Here is a 13,166-nt window from a genome sequence, read left to right as displayed (position 1 = left end):
ACATTACAGGGAAATCTGTAAAGACATCCCGCTCTTCCCCCGCTTCCCCGGGACTCTCCACCGTGCCAGGCACAGCTGCTGCTGCTGCTGCTGCTGCTGCTGCTGCTGCTGATGATGATGATGGTGATGATGATGGTGATGATGATGGTGATGATGATGATGATGATCCGTCTGTACTCGAGGCGGGGCGCGGGGACACTGCTGGCCAGTTTGCGTCTGGGTGTCCAGATGAGGTCACCCTCCCCGCATCTCGGCCCCCGCCGACACCTGCGGGGAGGGGCTTCCGTGTCCTTCGGAAAGATGACTTTGCCGCCCACACCCACAGGCTTGGCCACTGGATCCGCTCCCTCTATTCCCTCTAGGGCATCTGGTAACCAGGTTTCGCATTCTGGTGACTGCTCTTTTCCCTTCACTCCTTTCTTTTTCTGGAATGAGGGATGTGACACAAAAAGTCCCAAGGGAGCAAATCTGAAAGCCTGCCCTGGCGTTCGGCATACACAGGGCTTCTAGGAGGCGAGCTGGCATTGGGCACTGTTCCCAAATGGAAGAAGTAACTTCTTCAGTTAGAGGCCGTGAGACCGGAACGAACAGCTCCGTTTCCCTCCTGCATCCCATCCTAGAAAATGCAGTTGGTGTTCCTCCGCTTTGGTGATCATCTTTGAGGACTGAAGAATTCTGCTGCCTGCTTGTTGAATAAGCAAGTGCTACCATTGTTAGAAACTTGTAATACAATGCAGGCAATGTGCTATGTCCCTTACGTAAAACCCTCTACAGGAGCCACTGTTTTAGCATTATTAGTTTTGTAAAGATGACACATTTTTATTAATTTTTTTTGGGGGGGGGTCCGGTCATGGGGCCTGAACTTTGGGCCTGGGCGCTGTCTCTCAGCTCTTCAGCTCAAGGCTAGCTCTCTACCCCTTGAGCCACAGCGCCACTTCTGGCTTTTTTCTTTTTGCTTATGTGGTGCTGAGGAATCGAACCCAGGGCCTCATGCATGCAAGGCAAGCGCTCTACCACTCTGAGCCATTTTCCCAGCCCAAGATGACACATTTTAAAGCTCTTTGACCGTCGTATTTTAATACTGGTTAAATAAAATCTGGTAAAATAAAATCACCAGAGCAAAAGAACTGGTCTTCAGGAGTGGTGGTTGAATACCTGCAATCCCACTTCTTGAAGGCTGAAGCATAAAGATCTCAAGTTTGAAGCCAGCCTGCATTACATAAGCAAGTTTAAGGCCAGTGTGGGCCATGTAGGATGTAATTAGTCACTCTACTGAGGACAAACTAACTGAATCCTAACAATGTAGTGGAACTCTAATAAAACTGAATCTAACCTCAATTCATCTACCTAATACTTGAGGAATGATTGCACAGTGAACTACTCATAAAATACTCAAGGCTTACCATCACTGATATGCTGCAAAAATAAATACTGTTTTCATTCCCATTCCTGTGATTTACCCATGCCTTTTGGACCTAATATTTTCTTTGTTTGTTTGTTTGTTGCCATCATGAGGCCTGAACTCTGGGACTGGGCACTGTCCCTCAGCAATTCAGCTCAAAGCTAGTGCTTTACCACGTGAGCCACAGCACCACTTCCAGCTTCTTCTGCTTATATGGTGCTGAGGAATCAAATTCTAAGGCCTCATGCATGTGAGGCAAGCACTCTACCATTGAGCCACCTTCCCAGCCCCGAGAACCTAATATTTTCATTTAGCAAATTCTTAAATTTCTTATACCTGGGCCCTAAAACAAATTATTGCCTTTCCACGTACAAAGCATTCATTTCTAGCAATCACTAAATTAACTAAGGGTGTTTCAGAATAGCAGAGAGTAAACACACGCTTTTCATCCCCGGATAGTTTACATCATCTCTGGCAACACAAAATATAAGAGGGAGCTGGGGGCTGGTGGTTGACACCGGTAATCCTAGTTACTCAGGAGGCTGACATCTGAGGATCATGGTTTGAAGGCCACACTGGCAAGAAAGTCACTGGGAGACTCTTATCTCCAATTAACCACCAGAAAACTGGAAGTGGCATTCTGTCTCAAAGTGGTAGAGCACTAGCCTGAACAAAAGCAGCTCAGGGACAGCACCTAGGCACTGAGTTCAAGCCCCATTGACTGACCAGAAAAAAGAAGAAGAAGAAAGAAAGAAAGAAAAAAGGGACTTAATTCATTCTGCGTAATAGTAATCAGGAAATTAAGACAGATTTTTTTTTTTTTAGTGTTTATGCCTTACCCTCTAATTTTAGAGTTAGGATTTAAAACAAACATTTCATTGGTAGAAAGCTGAAAAACCTTTGTGTGTCTTGGTACACATTTCACTTGAAATAATTATGGCAGACCTCTCAATAGTGCCAAAGATTCTGGGTGTCTTTTTTGGGGAGAGGTCAGGGGCTGAGATTGAGATAGACTATTACTAGCTAGTCCCGGATGACCTCAAACTCATGGTCCTCCTGCTTCAGTTTCCTAAGTGCTACGAGATGCTTGGCCCTCTGTGTTAATGTACAGGAGTGATTAGTTTTCCACTAAGATTGGTTTACTGGATACGTGTGGGAAGAGAGGATTCAAGAGATGAGGTATTTTCAGTTTTCATTGTGTAGATATCTCTTGGACAACTTGGCAAAATTCAAGTTCCTGGATCTCAGCCTTATAGGCTCCAGTCCAACTGCTCTAGGTTTTGGCCCAGGAATCTGCATCGTATTAAACATCTGTGATCTCTGACATGTGAGGATACAATGAGAAGATGTCTATCTGCAAGCCAGGAAGAGTACCCTCACCAGATATAGAATATACCAGCTTGTCCTGAACTTCTCAGACTCTACAACTGTGAGAAATATATTGTTGTACGCCGGTGGCTCATGCCTATAATCCTAGCTACTCAGGAGGCTGAGATATGAGGATCACGGTTCAAAGCCAGCCCAGGCAGGAAAGTCCATGAGATTCTTATCTCTAATAAACCACTTGAAAACCAGAAGTGGCGTTGTGGCTCAAGTGGTAGAGCGCTCGCCTTGAGCTGAAGAGCACATGGACAGCGCACAAGCCCAGAGTTCAAGCCCCATGACCGACCAAAACTAATATATATATATATATATATACATATATATATATATATATATGTATATATGTATATATATATATATATGTATATATGTATATATATTTGTTGTGTAAGCCAATCAAAAAAAATTGAGATGGTTTGGATACAGTTTTGGACTAAACCAGAAATTCACTTTTAGTGAGTAAAGACTATAGGAATTTTTCTGCAAAAGTATCTAACACATAAGCCTAAATTGCCTTTAAGGTCATAAGCCAGCTAGACCAATAAGAAATCTCATGATGTAATTTAGAGTAAATCCCCTTTAGAAAAAAAATCTGAAATCTTTGGATAAGTAACAACAATAAGCCTGACTATATTCATTATTCATTGGAAATAATTTATTTGATAGTGAGCTAGAAAGAGAACTTCAACACAGATAAAATTATATAGCAGTAACATTACCAGTACAGTAGTTACTTCACAACCTTGGTTGATGCAAAAATGTTTGATCAGGGGCTGGGAAGGTGGCTCAGTGGTAGAGCGCTTGCCTTGCATGCATGAGGCCCTGGGTTCCATTCCTCAGCACCACATAAGCAAAAAAGAAAAAAGCCGGAAGTGGTACTGTGGCTCAAGTGGTAGAGCGCTAGCCTGGAGCTGAAGAGCTGAGGGACAGCGCCCAGGCCCAGAGTTCAGGCTCCATGACCGGACCCAAAAAAAAAAAAGTTTGATCAGAAATGAATAATCTCAATTATTATTTTGACAAGATAAATTAAATAGGGGGTGGAGAAAGAAAAGTAAATCAAGAATAAGAAACTGTACAGAAAGCCATGAGAGTTGGGAGAGTCCAAGACTAAATGCTCGAACTTCAGTAGCAAGAATAAGAGGAAATCAAGTCAAACATAATGGAAATTTTCAGGGCTGGGAGAATGTAGCTTAGTAGTAAGACTGCTTGCCTAGCATGCATGAAGCCCTGGGTTTGATTCCTTTAGTACCACATAAACAGAAAAAGCTGAAAGTGGTGCTGTGGCTCAAGCCTTGAACATAGAGAGAGGCTCAGGGACAGCACCCAGGCCCATGACCAGCAAAACAATAACAACAACCACCACAAAATCTATAATGGAAAATTTCAACATTTTGCCAGGTACCTGGCACAGGTACAGGTACAGGCTCATGCCTATAATCTTCTTACTTAGAAGTCAGAGAGCAGGAGAATTGTGCTTTGAAGCCAACCATGGCAGATGAGTTTGTGAGGCCCCTTCTCAAATGACAGCTGGCATGGTTGTATTCCCTAGTCCTAGCTATAAAGGGAAGTCTAAAATACGTAGATCAAGGTCCAACCTTGTGCCTGGTCAGGAAGCAAGATTGTAATAAACAAAAACAGCACACAAAAAGGCTAGAGGTGTGGCTCAGTGGTAGAATACTTTCTAGAAACTTTGAGGCTAAGTTCAAATCAGTCAAAAGCCAGAAGAGGGAGGAAGAGGGAAAGGGGGGGGAGAATTAATAAATTAGAAGAAATGAAAGATAGTAGCTTCATTCTATGAGAAGCCCAGAAAGCTAAACAACATAAACAACAACAGCAAAGTTCAAAGACTATATTATTGTAAATTTGTTTTCTTTTTGTTGTTGTTGTTGATGGTCCCGGGGCTTGAACTCAGGGGCTGAATGTTTTTTTACTCAAGGCTTGGGCTCAACCACTTAAGCCACAGCTCCACTTCAAGCGTTTTGGTGGTTAACTGGACTTTCTTCCCCAGGCTGGCTTTGAACTATGATCCTTAGATCTCAGTCTCCTGAGTAGCTAGGATTACAGACATGGGTCCCAACACCCACTGCTTTCTCATTTTTTCACTTTATATATGATTTAAGATGAGTGCATATGAAAATGAGTTATGTGATTTTTCTCAGGTTATCAGGATAGCACTAATTCACAAATCATCCTGCAGTTTCTATATAGCCCTTTTAAACTGTTTTACCAGTTGTATGTATTTTTCTATCTTCTCCTACTAAAAACCATTTTCCAGGATTTTGGGTACTTATTTAACGTGGATGATATTTTGTTGCTCATCTTTCACATACTATTCAAAATAACTGTTCAAATGGTATCTGTGGATAAAGTCAATAGTGATCAGAACCAGGGAATCTGAGCTGTTTATATTACATTATCTAATTAGAAAAAGTTTTTAAGACCCAGAATGAATTCTCTAGGACTCAACTGAGACCTTCATAAGTGTCCCTCTATTTGGTTTCTTAAATGGAAGAGGAGGAAAGTAGTGGGTAAAAATAACAAAAATAGAAATTCTTTAGCCAGAACATAGGCAACAGTAATTGAAATGCTAGCTCTCATTCCTGTAACAGCAGATTGATAGATGAGGCATAAAACCAGATCAGATGCTGTGGTTTCCAGGATTCACTTGACTTCCCATCCTCTATAACCTGAAGCAGTTTCTGTTGTAAGTAGGGCACTTGCTTGCTCTCATTTTTACCTGATTCTAGGAAAATGCCCTTGCAAGTATTTGGAAAATAGTATGTGCTGGTACTTAACATTTAAAAAATTAAAATTGCACGAACAATGCCCCCCCAAACTTCCCTTTTCTTTATTAGCTAGAATAACCGGTAACCTTGAAGCATATGTGAAATTTAAATGGACAAGAATTTGAATGCTTTGATTTTTCTAAGCACAGGTTCACGTAAGTCTCTGTCCATTCTGTTAGTGCCTGTAACTCACAGTGTTTAGCATTGGCAGAGTGCTCTCAAAGTCACATTTGAAGCCTGACATACCTCACAAGAGGGTATATCAAGCTGGAAGCATGACTCAGAACAGCAGAACACCTCCCAAGTGAGCATGAAGACTTGAGTTCAAATCCTAGTACCAACTCCCTCCAAAAAAAGAATAGGAATATCTAGGACATAGAAAGGGTCTAACAAATGTTTTAAGTAATTTTCTTTTCAAATCTGAATACAATAGGAATTTTCAAGCTGCATTCTTACAAATTTTACCTGATGAGGGGAATAAAAGAGAAAGATAAATGGCCCATTAGTACTGTTCATAACATGTCTGTTCATGATAGATTTATTAGACACTAGTCCAGTCAAGGAAAGCACTCCAAATCTACAGGCTTTAAGAACATGAACTTAACAGACCTGGGTTTGAATTCAATATCTAGATTTGAATTTACAGCAGTGTGACTTTGGATAAGTTACTTATGCTCTTATCATCTATCTACCTATCTATGTGTATGGGGGGGGGAGGATCCTGGGGCTTGAGCTCAGAGCCTGGACACTGTCCCAGAGCTTCTTTGCTCAAAGTTAGCCTTCTACCACTTACTCACTTCTCCACTTAGAGTTCTTTGGTGGTTAATTGGAGATAAGAATCTCAGGGACTTTCCTGCCTGGGATGGCTTTGAACCATGATCATTAGATGATCTTAATCTCCTGAGTAGCTAGGATTACATGGTGGGCCAGTCTCCTTATATTTAACATGAGAATAATAGTATACACACCAGAGATTTGCATGAGGATCAAGTGAAATACTGAGTATAAAATGCTGGGTTAAATATCTGGAACTTACCAGGTAATCAATAAATATACTAGAATAATATTTGAGATGATATATTCATTATGTTATGAAGTGATATTCTGTCATTCCCAGAAATCTATAAGGACAAGAATTCTTTCACATCTCCTTTTTGTTTGCCTGAGGACTTTCTTAGCTTTTCAAACATGGCATCTGAAATGCTAATCTTCTCTGACTCACAAACAGGTCCTGCCTTTCTGTTCCTTTGACCCTGCCAATGTTTATACACCCTTCTGGCTGGGTCTTAATGATCAGTAGGCTACATACCATTTGTGATGTTACATAAAACCCAGTAAGATTCCATTCTATGACCCTAATCCATACAAATAACGAAGCGGATATTTCTTGGTTCCTGGAGATTATCATTAATGCTGGTTGTTATTTCCATCTGTCTAGTAACAGCCATTTGTTAAACTTACAGCCCTGGCTCTTCACAGAACTGTTACCTTTTTTAAGCTAGAATTTTGTTCAATATTTGATTTCCATTTCTTTGCTTAGGGGAAAACTACTTTAGTTATGTTGCTTAGGTGGATTTTGAATGAAAAAAAAAAGGGAATTAATTCAGTAAATAAGTGAGATACTGAGCCAGATGTGAGATCCTAAAAGTCAAGACCTGGAGGGGCACCAGTGGTTCATGCCTGTAATCTTAGCTACCTTAGGAGGCTGAGATCTGAGGATGGTGGTTCAAAGCTGTAAGGTCCACTCCTGGATGGCGAGCAGACTCCACCCTCCTTGCAGCAAAGTCTCCGCCCAGTACCTGCATTACCTAGGCAACTGGCACACCTGGAAGAGGTCTCATCTGCATCTGCTGAGGTCACATCTGAATTTGATGTGGCCACACCTTTCTCCGCCTATACCTTAGATAAGGCCTAGCCCAGGCCCAGACACTCTCTTTCCCAGGTCTTTCCCAGTCTCGTGGAGGGCCAGTGTGGCCTGGCCAGCCGGACCGATGAATAAACCTACCCCCTTACCTGAATACCACGTGCGTGGTGTGATTCTTACTCGGATACCTCTTTTTAAAATCCTAACAAAAGCCAGCCAGGGCAAGAACGTCCATGAGACTCTTATCTCCAATTAACTACCAGAAAACCGGAAGTGGCACTGTGGCTCAAGTGGTAGAGTGCTCACCTTGAGTTGAAGAGCTGAGGGACAGTACACAGGCCCAGAGTTCAAGACCCACAACCACCACCTGGTACCACCACCACCAACAACAAAAAGAAAACCTTGGAAGGCATGGTAGGGGAAAAACAGAGGAGGAGGTAACAATGCTTGATAGGAAATGTACTCATTATCTTACTCATGTAACTGTAACCCCTCTGTACACTATTTTTACAATAAAAAATGTATTAAAAAGAAAAAAGAAAACCTTAGTTCTTGAAGCCAGATATGGTACAATAACTTGGAAATCTTTTTTTTTAGTAGTTGTTTATTTCTGTAAACCACAGCCCTCATTTTTACTCCCTGAGGATTATAATAACATCAAAGCTGTTACTTCTGTGAATTCATCTGAGCACAACACATTTACTAAAATATTTGTTAATATCCTATATACAGCACTCCCAATATCTAAGGAGTTTTCTGAGCGAAAGAAATGATATATCCTGTCCAGAGACTGAATGTACTTCTTCCAAAGGAAAAGACAAAGCAAAGTTGGAAGATTTTGGGTTGTTTAAAAGTTGACTGTTTGCTCTGCCTTCTTTCACCTACAAGGGACCAGCTGCACTGCCATGGCAAGCCAAAGTCAAAGTCTTCTCTGCCCTACCCCCTTTGTTGTTATTGTTGCTAGAAGCAGGAAAACAAGACAAAGGGGTAAAAGAGTGGGGGGAAAAGCCTGTAACTTGAGTTACAGAACGACAGGAAATAAATTAAGTATACTAAATTGACCAGGCTCAAAGTCCCATTCAACTTCAAAATAGTATGCCAGATAGAGTTTCACAAAGCATCCTATTTTCTAGCTTGCTGTTTATTCTGTTTAAATACCAAGCACCATTCTGAGAGCTTTGAATGTCCAAGTAAGGCCCAGGGCTACAGGCATGTCCACACCCATTTCTTTGGGACTTCTGAGTTCTCAGGTGATGAGGAATCAGAAAGGGGAACTGATGGTGAAGGAATGAAGAAAAAAGGGCCTGATTTCTCAATGGTGTTGACTTCCCCTACAGTGTTTTATAAAAAGTTGAAAATTGTTACTATTTCTTTGCTGCATAAAAAGATTTAGAACTCTGCCTATTCTCCAACCTGTGGCTTGAATGTGTCCCACTTTTCACACTCCAAAACATCTACCATTTAATCCAATGTCTAGGCTATTTAATGCAATCCATATGCTTATATTATGTTGTCCTAACAAACCAGAACACAAGATCCTCCTCTCCCTACTTCCTAGGGACTCTTGGAAATAAAACAGATCATTCAGTTTCATTGAACGGGTTGTAAAAGCCATGAAAAAGTTTAATAAGGATTAGATCGAAAGGTTTTTAAAAGGAGGTATGATTATGATAAATATAAAGCAAACTTCATCTTTCATAGATCATGGCTTTTAGAATGAGTTTGTAAGCATTAAGGAAGAAGAAGGTTTTTTTTGTTTGTTTGTTTGTTTGTTTTTGGGTCTGGTCGTGGGGCCTGAACTCTGGGCCTGGGCACTGTCCCTCAGCTCAAGGCTACCACTTGAGCCACAGTGCCACTTCCAGCTTTTTTCTTTTTGCTTATGTGGTGCTGGGAATCGAACCCAGGGTCTCAGGCATGCAAGGCAAGCACTCTACCACTGAGCCACCTTCCCAGCCCTGAAAAGGACTTTTTTTTTTTCATACTTTCTTACCATTTCTTAACACATTTATTCTCTTGTAAATCTCTTTTTTTAGCTTGCCAATGAAGGTTTTATTTCATGTGGCACTTTTCAGGAATGGAACTCTTCCTAACCTCCGTTGATTGTAACAAATTCTGAAAATGCTCACATAGGTTCTCATGATCCATGGTTTTATTAAGAATTGGCTTAGGGCTGGGAGTGTGACTTTAGTGGTAGAGTGTTTGCCTAGCATGCATGAAGCTCTGGGTTCCATTACTCATACCATATAAACAGAAAAGCCGGAAGTGGCACTGTGGCTCAAGTGGTAGAGTGCTAACCTTAAACAAAAGAAGCTCAGGGACAGTGCCCAGGCCCTGAGTTCAAGCCCCAGGACTGACAAAACAAACAAACAAACAAATAAATAAAAGAGTTAGCTGAAGAATTGTAGAAAGCTAAGAACACAGCCGGGCGCTGGTGGCTCACGCCTGTAATCCTAGCTACTCAGGAGGCTGAGATCTGAGAATCATGGTTCAAAGCCAGCCTGGGCAGGAGAGACCGTGAGACTCCTATCTCCAATAAACCACCAGAAAACCGGAAGTGGCGCTGTAGCTCAAGTGGTAGAGTGCTCGCCTTGAGCTGAAGAGCTGAGGGACAGCGCCCAGGCCCAGAGTTCAAGCCCCACAACCGACAAAAAAAAAAAAAAAGAAAGCTAAGAACACAGACTTATCTGTGTAAGTGTAGATTTACTATATCAACGGAGAAACATGTTCTCTCTCTCTCTTTCTCTCTCTCTCTTAATTTAAATCTTATGCTGTAGCAAGTGAATTAGGAGTAAGAAACTCCATACCTATTCAGCATAGTCCTTAATAGTCTATAAACATTTGGAAGTATGTATAGACTTGGAACACATTTTTCTCATAGAAGTAACAAACCAACATTAAGAAAGGTAAGATATATACCATCTTTTCCCTTGAGCATGATAGAAACATGCATCTAAGATGATAAAATTTCAATAACTCACTCTCACGGTTGAAAGGCCCAATGCCAGTGACTCATGCCTGTAATCCTAGCTACTCAGGAGGCGGAGAGCTGAGGATCACAGATCAAAGCCAGCCAGAGCAGGAAATTCCTTGAGACTATCTGCACTTAATCACTAAAAAGCCAGAATTGGAGCTTTGGCTCAAGTGATACAGTGCTAGATGATCAGGGACAGTACCCACATCCTGAGTTCAGGACCAGGACTAGCCAACAACAAACAACAACAAAAACGCACAAAAAACTAGCACAGTTAAAATCTAACTAGTGAATATCATTAAGAAACTCCCTTGTATGACCCATGTGTAATCGCTCTTTCTCCTCTACCTCAACACCTGCCAACCCCTGGTCTGTTCTCTGGACTGTTCTTATTAGGCTCTCTGGTTTGCAATTCTGAGTTTCACTCAAGACGAGACTAGGGTATTCTGTTAGGGCTAAAACAAAGCCAGAAATCTCTCTGCTAATTCAGAAGTGCATTAAATTGTACCTAGTCTACCTACTACATTCTTTTGTCTGGTACATACATTCCTCAAGTCATTGTTCCAAGAGTTCCATGTAGGTTTAGAACTATATTCAATGAAAACGTTTATTCCATCTTACCCAGACCTGAACAGAACACCACGATTTAACTGCTGTCTTGGGCTGAATGTTTATGTCCCATTAAAATTCGTAAGTTTAAGCCCTAACCACTCTGCCTCCCATGCACATATTTGGAGATGAGGTGGTTGTTTTTTTTTTTGCGGGGGGGGGGGGGGGGGGGGAGGGAGGGGTGAGCAGGGGAGGTCTGGTCGTGGGGCCTGAACTCTGGACCTGGGTACTGTCCCTCAGCTCTTCAGCTCAAGGCTAGCGCTCTACCACTTGAGCCACAGCAACACTTCTGGCTTTTTTCTTTTTGCTTATGTGATGCTGAGGAATCAAACCCAGGGCCTCAGGCATGCAAGGCAAGCGCTCTATCACTGAGCCACCTTCCCAGCCCCTGGAGATGAGTTTTTTGAGTTATTTAGGTTAGTGGAGCCCATTAGAGTTGGCCATCTTTTTAGAAGAATGCTAGAGAAACTGTAATTGGCAAAATACTTTAAAAAAAATGTGGCACTGCATATTATGTCAGTTTCTAATTCAATCACTACTTTTCCTCATAATTCTACTTGAACATCTTTTGTACAAGATTTTTATTGAACAGATTATTCTTATCTGAATTTTCAGACCAAAACTAGACTGATAACTTCAGAGCTCAAAATAATTTTAACTTCTCAAATATATTTTGATGGCTACTTTGAGTTAATTTACTACTTGAATGTCTAGCCCTCAGTCCCCTTAATTTCTTAATGTTTCATTATAAATAATGGCTAAGTGACCTGGGTTCTATTGGGGTCAATTAGGGTCAATTATTCATTTTTAAAAAATGTCTTTGAGGGCTGGGAAGATGGCTCAGTGGTAGAGCGCTTGCCTTGCATGCCTGAGGCCCTGGGTTCGATTCCTTAGCACCACGTAAGAAAAAGAAAAAAAAACCGGAAGTAGCGCTGTGGCTCAAGTGGCAGAGCGCTAGCCTTGAGCTAAAGAGCTGAGGGACAGTGTCCAGGCCCAGAGTTCAGGCCCCACGACCGGACCCAAAAACAAACAAACAAACAAAATAAAAATGTCTTTGAGGAGCTTGTGTCAAAGAGAATAGGTCACAGTCTATTTCTTTCATATAAAGCCTCTTAAAATACAAGAAATGAGGAAAGCAAGAAAGAAAGGAAGGAATGAAGGGAGGGAGGGAGGGAGGGGAGGGAGGGGGGAGGGAGGGAGGGAGGAATGTTGAATTATGTAATTGAGTTTAAGGAACATAAAAGTTTGCTTATCTTCTATAGATAATAGTTTTAAGCAATTTAGTATCTGATATGCAAATACAAGACATTTTTGACCATCAAGGAAAGACAAGGGAGCTGGCATAGATACTTGTTTAGCATAAAAGAGGGTCTACATTCAAAATGGAGGCTTTGGGTTCAACTACCAGCCTTACCACCACGACTAACAACAATGACAAAAAAAAGAACCCTCATAATTGGAATGGAACTAGACTGGAACTAAGCTATTGTCTTCAGTGAGGTGAAGACTCTGGAATAGAACTGTAAGCTTTGGTACCTAAGGCAATATTCCACTGCTCTCCACTAGATGGACTTCCTCTACCTCAGTGATCTTTTCCCATCTCATTGGCTTCCTTTTTTTCCCCACTTGCTTCTTACATCTGTGAGCTTGAGTTAATCAGCAGAGGGGGTTATAAAGAAGCTTCTCCCTGAGGCTAGTGCCATTTCTTTCTCTCTTTACCTCCTCCCCTTCCATTTCCCCTTTCTCTTTTCCCTTTCCCTTCCCCTTCTCTCTCCACTTTCCCCTCTCCTCTTCCTGCAGTCTTTCTTTCTGCCTTCTTGGGGCTTGAACTCTGGTCATGAGTGCTGTCCCTGAGAGTTTTTGCTCAAGACTAGCACTTTATCACTTGATCCACTGGCTTTTTGGTGGTTAATTTGATGTTGATGCCCTGGCTGGCTTTGAACCACAATCCTCAGATCTCAGCCTCCTGAGAAGCTAGAATAAGAGGCTTGAGTTACCAGCACCGGGTATTTATCTTTTATTTATTTATTTAGCTACGTCTCTAGGGTTGTCCTTGCATATGGCATTGCTGTTTCTGTTCTGTCTCTTCACATTATCTTCAACATCTCACTCCGGTTTGCCACTACTGTCCAGAAAACAGGAATTAACTGT

The sequence above is a fragment of the Dipodomys spectabilis genome, unplaced genomic scaffold, assembly GCF_019054845.1.
Source record: "Dipodomys spectabilis isolate Male_0828 unplaced genomic scaffold, ASM1905484v1 ptg000125l, whole genome shotgun sequence".
Taxonomy (NCBI): domain Eukaryota; kingdom Metazoa; phylum Chordata; class Mammalia; order Rodentia; family Heteromyidae; genus Dipodomys; species Dipodomys spectabilis.
Note: the sequence above shows the minus strand (reverse complement) of the source record.